Source organism: Pygocentrus nattereri, chromosome 14 (genome assembly GCF_015220715.1).
Source record: "Pygocentrus nattereri isolate fPygNat1 chromosome 14, fPygNat1.pri, whole genome shotgun sequence".
NCBI classification, from domain to species: Eukaryota; Metazoa; Chordata; class Actinopteri; order Characiformes; family Serrasalmidae; genus Pygocentrus; species Pygocentrus nattereri.
In genome coordinates this window covers 27,357,717-27,368,770 of record NC_051224.1, presented here as the reverse complement: position 1 = coordinate 27,368,770, position 11,054 = coordinate 27,357,717, and the positions used below count along the sequence as shown (strand labels likewise).

Sequence of the window (11,054 nt, the reverse complement as noted above, 5' to 3'; positions counted from 1 at the left end):
ATGAAGAATTATTTTCTTGATTTCTTGCAGATCTATGATGTGTTTCCTATACTGAGATCCCTGCCACTTCCCTTTAAGAAGGCCTACAAAAATTACAGTTCATAAAATGGCTGCACACATGCTCAGCACACCAAGTATCCCTGGAAAGCCAAGAGACTTTGTCAACTGCTATCTGTATGAGCTTGATAAGGTGTGTGCTATTGTGACTGGGAGGATTGTTCTGGGGTGATTTATGTGAACTCATTTCATCATTGCACTTCCACCATCTTGGTTTTCTTGTTTGAGATAAATGATACGAAATTATGTACATATTCTTATCAGATAGTGTCACATGTTCAACAGAGAGGAGATGATGGATCTTCCTTTAATGAGGGACAGCTTGTGAGATACATTTTGGACTTACATATAGCTGGGACAGATACCAACTTCAGCACCCTCCTAACAGCGTTCCTGTACCTCATAACACATAGAGACGTTCAAGGTATAAACGAGAAATATTTCATTGAATCTATTCATTAGCTTTGATTTATTTAACAGAGACAGCAATGGTGCTGCGTGCCTCCAGTTTCTTTTTTTCATGTTGATGAATCTAGTTCAGGTTTACATTACGAATTTAGTTAACATCAGTACAATAAAAAAGCAGAATGCAATGTGTCAAATACAGTGACAGTGGAAATAGCATTTAATAAGATGGTAACAGTGCCATATGCACGCTGGCTCATGTTCCTCTAGGGAGATGTCAGAAGGAGATGCATCTTGTGAGGACAGACTCAAAATGGCATACATACAGGCCGCCATCCATGAGTGTCACAGTATTGCCAATATTGTCCCTCTGAGTGTTTTACTGCACCAGTAGAGATATTGATGGGTTACAGCATCCCAAATGTGAAGATATCAATTATTTTCCAAGCATTACTCTTACATATTAGTGTCATGTGCTGATCTATTTTCTTCTTTGTCTTTCTCTTCGTTGCAGGGCACTATCATCATCTCGAACCTCTCTTCAGTGCTGAGTGAAGAAGGCCAGTGGAAGTTTCCTCATGAGTTCAACCCAGCTAACTTCTTGAACGAGCAGGGACAGTTTGAGAAGCCCAAGGCCTTCATGCCCTTTTCTGCTGGTGAGAGATCATGACAGTGTATGACATGTAAAAGCGCATGACATGTAAAAGACACAGCAAAACTATTCACATCCAATTTTCCCTTTTGATTTATTTTTGTTATTTTAGGATAATTGTAACTAAAGTGTTTAAACTTGGACCTTACAAATGACTGTTTTAAGGTAAACAAACACAAATTCACCAACAAAGCATATTGATATGTTATATATGTCTGCTGGGACTCGTACGTGTGTTGGTGAAGGTCTGGCTCGCATGGAGCTCTTCCTCATCTTGGTCACTCTGCTGCGTTGGTTTCAGTTCTTCTGGCCTGAAGATGCAGAACCAGACTTCACTCCTGCATATGGAATCACACTCAGACCCAAACCATACAGGGTGGTAGTCAGACTGAGACAGCCAGCTACAATATGATTCCAAATATCCATAAAATGTAATGACAATTTCTCTGTAAATGTGTACAATAATTAAAGTTTACAATAAGGATTGTGTAACCCACCTCAAAAGGACATTTTCTATACTACTGTATACTGCTTGCAGTTCACAGCACATTCCTGTAGGGGGCAGCGTAGCGCAGAGTAGGCTAGAGTTGCAGCTTGCAGCTCCCCCCCTTTATGAACTGAACTGAAGTGTTTGAACTGATTTAAGACATATTACAGTCAAGTAGTGAGAAGGATTAGTGTTTTTTCCGATTTTTTGGGAGAAGTTGGTGTTCTTTTTGGAGGGTTTCTAATCGAGAATTCCTCATTTTGGTGTGCAACTCCGGTGAGTCATATTTTTCAGTGCTATGCTAGTCACTATATTAGCCGGTTTCTAACTTTAAAAAATGTAAAATTCAAGGCAGAAGTGTGTAAAAACAGTTTTAAAGAGAGAAAAAAAACAATTGGAGTTGTGATTAAGTTCATTTTGATTATTAAGCAACAGTATATTTTGTATTTGTTTTTCATTTATGGTTGATGCACGAGGGAAATAAAAGCTAACTGCTAGCACCAGTATGTGGGGCTAGTCACACCCATGCTTGTAATTTGATATGTGATGTGCAAATTAGCCTCTAAACGTACCATTTTGACTCTAAGTTGTCATATATCATAGAGCTATAAGGTAATTTGAAGTATTGAAGCTATTTTTACTGTTCATAAGGGAGAAACATGTCTGTTAGGCATTTCACTTGTTTTTTTTATATGTGAGAATTGTGGTTATTTTATACCAGCTTTCAGATTTAAATCTGTAAAAGAAATGTGTGTAATATGAAGTAGTAACAGTTGTGTTTGTTTGTTGCATAGATTGTTTTTTTTTCTGCCTGTTGAACTGATCTGGATTGTGAAACACGTGAGTGCAGATTATTAGGAGAACGGAACGGCAAGCCAGACCCTGTGTGGACGAGTCATTCTGCTTTCGTATAGGGAAAAGACAGAGCCGGAGCTGCAGATAAGACTTCAACCAGCTATTCGTGCACATTCATAAGCAACACACTTTTTTTTTGGAGAATACACACACATTTTGGACTGCAACAAACAAGCTGAATAACTGAGTTCAGGTTGTCCTGGAATTGAACTCTCTTTGTTTTTTTTTAGAACAGTGAGATCTCTTGACTTTTTTCAGAAGGAAAAAAAAGAAAACCCAAAGAGCTCTAATTTTGTTTTATTTACTTTTCCTCATTAATATCATTTTTCCATTTTTTTGTGTTGGGTCCTTTTCAGTGTACATTACTGTGATTTTGATTTGTAAATTTGGTGATTTATCAATACAAATAGTTGTGTTGAAAGGGAAATTTATCGTTGTGTTCTCAGTCTCCTTTTTTTCTGAACCTAGCAAAACCGTGACATACCCTTTTCAGTAGAAACAAAAGGGTTACAATTGTATCAAAAGTAGTATTAGGAGTCTTGCCCATGGACTCTTATTGTCATAGTGAAGGGGGTTGTGAGCTGGGAAATTGAACCCTAGTTTACAACATGGAGGGCAGACATGTTACCCATTACACTGTACCAACCACTATACTAGTTTTGCACCATGATCCAAAAAGTAAAATTCTTGTTAGCTAAAATCACATTAATTGGGCATTTTGATGTACACATCAAAGCACTGTTTCTGTGTATTTTATTTTTTAACAGAAGTACTACAATACTTTGCGCTTTGAAAGACTAGCCATGCCACAAACAAAGTCCAATCTCCCCACCTAACTGGACCCCCATTAATTTGCATTTTGCCCAAACTGCTGCATACCGTCTTTCATTCTGGCCTTGACCAACTTGGAAAACAAGGATAGTTAAGTTAGAATTCTCTTCACACACTTCAAGTCAGCTTTTAATACAGTTATCCCACAGCAGCTAGCAGGAAAACTGAAACTTGCAGCTAGATTCTGGACTTCCTGTCCAAGAGGCCCCCATTAGTCTGGACTGGAGACAAAACTTCAGTATCATTACACTGAGGACTGGTGCCTCCAAGGAGCACTTACTCAACCCTTTACTTTTTCCACTTTTGACTCATGTCTGTCCTGTCAGGTACAGCTTCAGTCACATCATTACAGCATACACTGTCATCAAACCTGTGCAGGTGCAATCCCTTTAACTGCTCCAAGTGGCATGTAGCCTAGTGGTAGGAGAAGAGAGTCAGCAGCTGGAAGGGTGGAGGTTCAATTTCCAAGACTGAATGGGTGTATCTGGTTAGACCCAAGGCATTTAACCTGCCCTGCTATCCCAGGCGACACTTCTCTGCTGGTGATCCTGTGCTGTTCCAAAACTGGGAATAGTTGGGCAGCAAGTGGATCGCTAAAGTACATAACCAACGTCTAAAATTCATGTAGATCTTCAATTATTCTACTTTTCATTTAGTTTGTGAAGCTAATAATATAATTCATAATGAAAAACATATTAAATTCAAATGAAAGGCAAAATAGGCACATATTCACCTGCAGTGTCTGATTTTTATGGACCCCACTGTATGTATCATTCACCCTATTTTTGTAATGTACTTGTGTGTAACTGTAATGGAATACAGTTACCTTTTATCCTGTGTATGTAATGCTGTTACATATATGTATCATTACTACCCAGCTCTGGATGTATATTATGTCTTTAGTTGGCTGAGCACTATGGGAACACATAGAAGCTAAATAGAAGCTGGGTGAGATGTTGTCAATGTGCACATCATTCTTTACTATATTACTACAACAAATTCCCCCCTGCTATTGTTAGACATTACTGTTCCTGTTTATTCTAACATCAGAAAAACAGTGGCCCTTACCATCTTTATCTGTTTTCCAGATCTGAATCAGATCAGCTATGGTGAGGCTAATGCTATTGTCAAATCTAAAATATGAGCTAATGCTAAACTTGATGATTAAAGTGGCCAGTTTGTAACATTTAATTAACATTATTGAACAAGCCCATCTTGTGAATCAGACATTACAGTCATTATTAATGATGAGGATTGGAAACTCTTTTTGAAGGCAATTCCAGAAATTTAGAAAGTGTGAGAGCATAACCAACTGCAGTCCTGCAGCCATAAAACCCTAAAACCACTGCACTCTAAAAAGAAATGTGTTAAAAATGACACAGACTGTGTAGAATTTTAACACATTCTGTGAGTGTGCTCAGAGACAACACATGTTGTGTTGATTCTGACACATCCAGTGTGTAATCCAGTTTTACACGCTAAATGTGTCAGGCTAATGAACACACAAATGTGTCATTTTTACACAACTTGTGTTGATTATGCATAATCAAGATAATGGATCAAATAAAAAATCTTTAAAAAAGAAGCATGAAACATGATTCCATTTTTATTACCATGCCTTGTACATGGTTCAACTTTATTTTCTTTTGGAATTAGCAATGATTTAACACTCACAACCGTGTTTGTAACATTTTGAATGTAAAAACAGACATATTTGTAACAGTTCAAAATTATTTTCTTTTGGAATAAGTAATGAATTAACACTCAAAAACTTGTTTGTAACATTTTAAATGTAAAAACATGCATGGTTGTAACAAGTTCATTGTCTTTTGTGATAAGTAATGAACACCTGAAAACAAAAGGCCAAACAGTAAAGGGATGTATAAAACATAGCTCATATAAAATTAGTCACAAACGTTCACTGTTCTCACATATTTTTACATAACCTTATGAATTTAACATCGAACATCAGTACCTCTTTCACACAAGTAACACTCCTTGTTACATCCATTAGTGTTACATTTGATCCAGAATACATTTTTGCAACAAATGACACTGCACTGTCACTTATAGGGGTAGTTTTAAAAACTGGAGAAGGCATGACAGTTTCCTCATTAGCTGGTGTCCTAGCCTCGGATAAATCTGAGGATTCCATTTGCCATGTGTGAAAATACTCACTGTTCACGGTGGTACACGTTAACTGGTGAACTCTGTAAAGATGCTTAGTAAATGATTTGATGTTGTGGTACGTCCTTGGACAACCATCCTGGCTGCAAATGAGAGTGAAGTTCAGTCCCTCTGACAATGCATGTATTTCACGAAGATGCCAAATTAGTTTCTTTACTTCTGTGAATTGTGACTGTCGACATTCTGGACAAGTGTACATTATGCTGTGAATTGTACAGCTTTAAGCTTCGAAATGAGGTTCAGTACCTTGGCTTTCCGGCTAGTTGAGAGAGGCATGTCATAGATGTGTTCAAAGAAGCAGAACACTGAGCTGAGCTGACATGGATAGGCCAGGTTACACACCCAGTAGAGCTTGAATAGCTTGTCCACAGCACGTCAGTCCTTCTTCAAGAGGAATAGTAATTCGGTCACTCTTTCCAACGATGACATATGCCTTGCAGCAGCCCTCAGATTTCCAACACAGATTAGCTGGGGCTGGTGGGTCTGTGAAGAACAGTCATCACAAAGAGAAGCAATGCTGCTTCCAGCCTAAAATGTAAACAAACAAAAAAAATAATTTGAGTGTAATCAGCTGTTACTACATACACTTGCTAAAAATACAAACGATCGATTTCTTTCGTTTTTAATTTTTAGGTTACTCCAGTTAACAAGCATGTCTACAATTACATACTTTCACACTTGATTAAACTAATCAGCCACCTACATGTCCTTTATGATTTATTTGTTGCACTAGAAAAGGCAAAACGTATCTGTCTTATAATAAAATTAATTCTAGATAGACAGACAGATAGATAGACAGACTTACTGGAACAAAATCAACAAGGAATGTTATTGCAGACTTCACTGAACAGCGACTCATTGCAACTGGTGGCAGTAGATGTGTAAGGACTACAAGCATAGTGTAACACTTCTCATCTGAAAATGAGACACAGACACAAATAAATTTACTAGCCCACCAAAACGATTACACAGAGACTGTGTTATATTTGAGATGTATACCTTCATTCTGGTGTTCCATGTTCTTAATAAGAGATGCAAGATCACCCGTCTCCATGATGCACAATTGCCTTCAACTTGGGAATGATGGTAGCCTCCCATCTTCTTAAGAACAAATCTCCCTTTTCCTCATACATTTTACCAAACGCTGTATCAAGCTTTTAGGAAACAAAAAAATTAGACATTTTAATTTAAGGAACATGATATTACCAGCTATAACACACACAAATTTGAGCAGATGCTTATCCTTAGATCAGTTAACCACAACATAAATAATATAACATGCATGTGCAAGAATCATGTTCAATTTTAAAAACAATATGAAAAATATTATGTAGTAAAAAAAACATTTTTTCCTTCATTAATTAATATGATTCTGTACGATCTACAACTGAGAAACAAAGCATGTACTTACAAATCCTTCCCCTTTTCCATCTACCTGGACTCTCAGGGACGGGAACACAGTGATGATGTTCTTTGCTAGAGCCACTTTTTCAGTACTTGTTGGATAACTAATTAATAGAAGAACAACAAAACCAAGTCAAAACTGAAATATGAAGCATATGCTCTGCTCTACTTCAGCAGTATAATACAAGCCACTATAAATTGCTGCATTTTTTAATTTGCTTTTTCATGAATATGTTAAGTGGTTTGTTTTACTCACAATCCATGCTTTTCCACCAGGTCAGATATGCATACTTTAACAAGCTTTATTCTTGCTTTTTCTGTCACAGTGCCTTTGGTTTTGAGTTCATCAAGTGTCTCTTGCGCTTTCTTTTCCAAAAGCGACCTCAGTTTTTCATGCTCTTGTGAAACTTGAGTATGCTACACAAAGAAAATCAGCATATACTAATATACTTTACCATCACAAATTCGGACAACAATCTTAAACACAAACAAAAAAATATAATACAATATAAATGTAAGTACCTGAGCTTGGCAGACTGCAGTGGCCATAGGCTGAGATGATTCAGTCTCTTTGCATGATAAGAACAGCTGGAATGTATCAAAGTTACTGATGTCTACATTCCTATCTACGTCAATAAATTCCTGAAACTGTGGGTTGAATTTCAGAATTCTCACTACAACATATCCAAGTTGTTCTGCCGATGCTTTTTCAATAAGATGCTCAGTGTTGCGAACATCATAGATCTTCCTTCAATATTCTCTCTCATCCCTGTAGATGGTGGCAAGAACTTGAAAAAAATTGTTTGCAGATTCTTGGTTCTGAAAACAAATGTGAGAAGAAAAAAAAAAAATTAAACGTGAGAAATCTTACGTCACTCTCTGTCCCCAGCACGCCACTGTACTCTCACAGATAGCTAACCTAGTTAGCTAACTAGGTCAACTAGCTAGGTTATCTAGGCATTTTATTACTCATAGGAAAATATTTTGGATTAAACTATTGAGTTTACCGGGCACTTAGCTAAGCTAGTTAGCTGTTAAGTTAGTTAACCTAACCTAGATTAGCTAGCGGTTAACTAGTCCTGCACCAAATTTAGCCAGCTAGTTAATGTTAAGAAAACAGCCAAATTGTGCAGGGTGTAAATAAACTAGCTAATTTTAGCTGTTAGACGTGCAGGAGTAGACCCTTTTTACTTCACCTTGCTGTAGCTGCTGAGGCACTTTTTAGCACCATTTCCTGATTAAACAATGGAGTTGAGGTAAAGTTACACTAACTAGCTAGGTTAGCTATCTTACCTAGGTTAGCTTGCTAGCTAGCATTATCCCTTTTTACTTCACCTTGCTGTAGCTGCTGAGGCATCAACTACGACAATCTTTTTGGCGCCATTTCCTGACTAAACAATGCAGTCGAGCTAAAGTTACACTAACTAGCGTTAGCTAGGTTATCTTATTTGGATAGCTAACTAGCTAGCTAACATGAATTTACAACTTAATATAACGCTAGTTTATAATCCAGCTCTGGCATTAAGGCTAATTTAATGTTAGCTGACCTAGGTTAGCTAGCATTGATGCACTTGTTAGTTAGTTAGCTAGCTAGGTTAGCTAGCTAGCTAGCTAACTAACCTAGTACAGCTAAAACATTAGCTAGATTGTTAGGTTAGCATTAAAAGCGTTTAATGCTCTCACCTAAGCATGGGTGCTAACATTAGCCACTTATTAAACTTTTGTTTATCCCAGAAGTTCATATTATCAAAAATAAATAAATAAATAAAATCCTACCAGTATTGCTGGAACCTCCATCCTGACCACCAATGTATAAGAGACTGAGGCGATTGCTGGAATCTTTGAAAAAAAAAATGCACTGAATAGACTTGGTCATTTTTTTTCCCTTACATGTAATGCAACAAACAAATTTATTTTACCAATTTGCGCCTGAAATTACATACCCACATTTTAAGGCTTTTTCCTCTAATATTAAATAAGAGGAAATTTTATGAATTAACATTACTTAGAAGCCTTTACAAAATGAATTTGTTCTCACAAAAAAAAAAAATCTCCTGTTTGAAATAACGCACTCTTCTGGCTCTAATTCACTAACCGTTCATTCTACAACATGGTAATTCTGAGAGCCAGACGGTTTGATTAATGTATAACGTGCCCACATTGGATAAAATATGGACGTAAGAAAAACGCAAATATGGAATCATATTTTTAAATAAAAAGGTATATTTCGCCCTAAATGTTTATTTTCTGAAAGGAAATATAGCTAAATTGGCTAGATAACAGAAAAGCAGATATTCTAAGCTTTAATATGGCATATTGAGTGTCTATATTGAGCCTATAATTATCCATACAAACTGGCAAATATGAATTATGACCTATTTCTGGCCCGTAGGCAGGCCAATGCACGTTAAGAGGTTAAGTAAAATTCAATCACAATTTTTCCTGTATAAATGTATTTTCTCAGAGGTTAACACATAAATGTGTGGATTTTCTAGGGGTCATATTACACAAGTGTGTATTAAAAGAATCCAGAATTGGCACAAAATGTGTTACAGTGCTCACAACATAGTAGATGTGTAGAAAAAATAACACATTTGTTCTTAGAGTGTGAAGGCCCCAGTACAGCAGCCTTAAACAGCTGAACTTTTAATCAAGGATAAAATGATTAAATAGCTAGTTTAAAATGATTCACAGTAGTTTTCACATGCTTGTTCCATGGGACACACATTGTAATATAGCAGTTCTGTGAAACCTCAGCTTGTGAAATCTCACCAATAGATCTTTAAGCAACACCAACTTTACTGCTCATCGCGTCCTCACAGTCAGAATAGCCCCCCATGCAGTAAAACTGTTTCAGCACTAACCCATTTAAACTTTTGGGTACTAGGAAATGTAAATTTGTCATTTAAATTCAACTTGTTAATTAGATACATAGGTGTGTGTGTCAAAATGAAATACACTCATCGTTGTTAATTTTACTTCATTTAATGCTTACAATAACTGCATTTATTTTGTTTCAATTTTCCAATGTGCTGTTGCTCCACTCAGTATTCTTTAGAGGGCGCTCTTGGAGTTTTGGACTGGGTTTCCAGCACTGATATGAGTTGGACGCGTTGCAACAAAATCCGACAAAAGTACAAAATAAATATTATTTATTTGTTTTACAATATTATTTAAATATTGTTTTGACATCTTGAAATATAGCTCTATTAAGCTGCACTTATATTGTTTTGATGTTCCAGAAGAGTGGACATTTATTATTTCTCCAAGAACTGTGAGTGTAAAAGCGTCGATTTTAACTGCATACTGAGTGCTAGTCTGGATAAACGTTTTTCAGCACCTGTGGCCAATCCAAAATCATCACACGCTATAGTTCTTGTGTTGGTAGTCGGGTTTAGTGGATGTATGGTGAGAATTTCACCCCACCAACAGAAACTACACATTTTAATTGAATCCACATCATTCATATTCCAGATTATACTGTTTCTTTATGCCTCTCAAGCTTATGCATGTTATGGGAAGTTGGAGGAATGGCCCTTTTGTATTGTCAGAACAAAACTATGGAAGGCAAATCCTGCCAAAATGGAAATGAAAATGAAAACAATAAAATGTAAATGCAAACCTCTATTTGCCATTTCTTTTTCCAAACATCTGCGCAAATATCCTGAAAAACTTGAATGAATGCCTTCATTTGCAATTTCATTTTTCACATGAGCACGAGCTGTTTGTGACAGAAATAAAAATAAATTGAAAATGCCTATTTATCATTTCATTTTAGTCGTTATTTTTCACGGCCAAATCTAAAATGAAAAAGCTAACAGACAAAAGACAACGTAAACTTCACTTTGGCTTTTCTTCACGAAATGCAGTATACATGTCTAAAAACTAAAATCAAAATGCAAAATTTACTTTCTTATTTCTTTTTGATAGCGATTGGCTGCAAATCTGACAAAATTAAAATGAAAATGCAAAATGGATAAATTAACAGCAAAGTGCCAGTCTGTGATTCCGCTTTCTTCGTGGGCACACTTTAAGTATCAGAATGAAAAGGAAAATGAAAACGAACATCAGAGCCACCTGCTATAGATTCACATTTAATTTTCCAGTTTTCTATTTCTTTTTCTATCTGACCAACATGCAAATATATGTTAAGTACCACTAAAAACTGTTTTAAAA

At 36.4% G+C, this 11,054-nt stretch overlaps 1 long non-coding RNA gene and 1 pseudogene across 1 annotated transcript; one reads left to right on the top strand and one right to left on the bottom strand.

Annotated features, from left to right (window-relative positions):
• LOC108438911 lies at positions 1-1,526 on the top strand (annotated as a pseudogene).
• Positions 1,527-6,923: 5,397 nt separating this feature from the next.
• On the bottom strand, positions 6,924-7,595 carry LOC119265106. Its single transcript, XR_005131407.1, has 3 exons — positions 7,401-7,595; positions 7,135-7,295; positions 6,924-6,982 (listed from the first exon to the last, which is right to left on the bottom strand). It is a non-coding gene; the product is annotated as an uncharacterized LOC119265106 (long non-coding RNA).
• Positions 7,596-11,054: the final 3,459 nt, after the last annotated feature.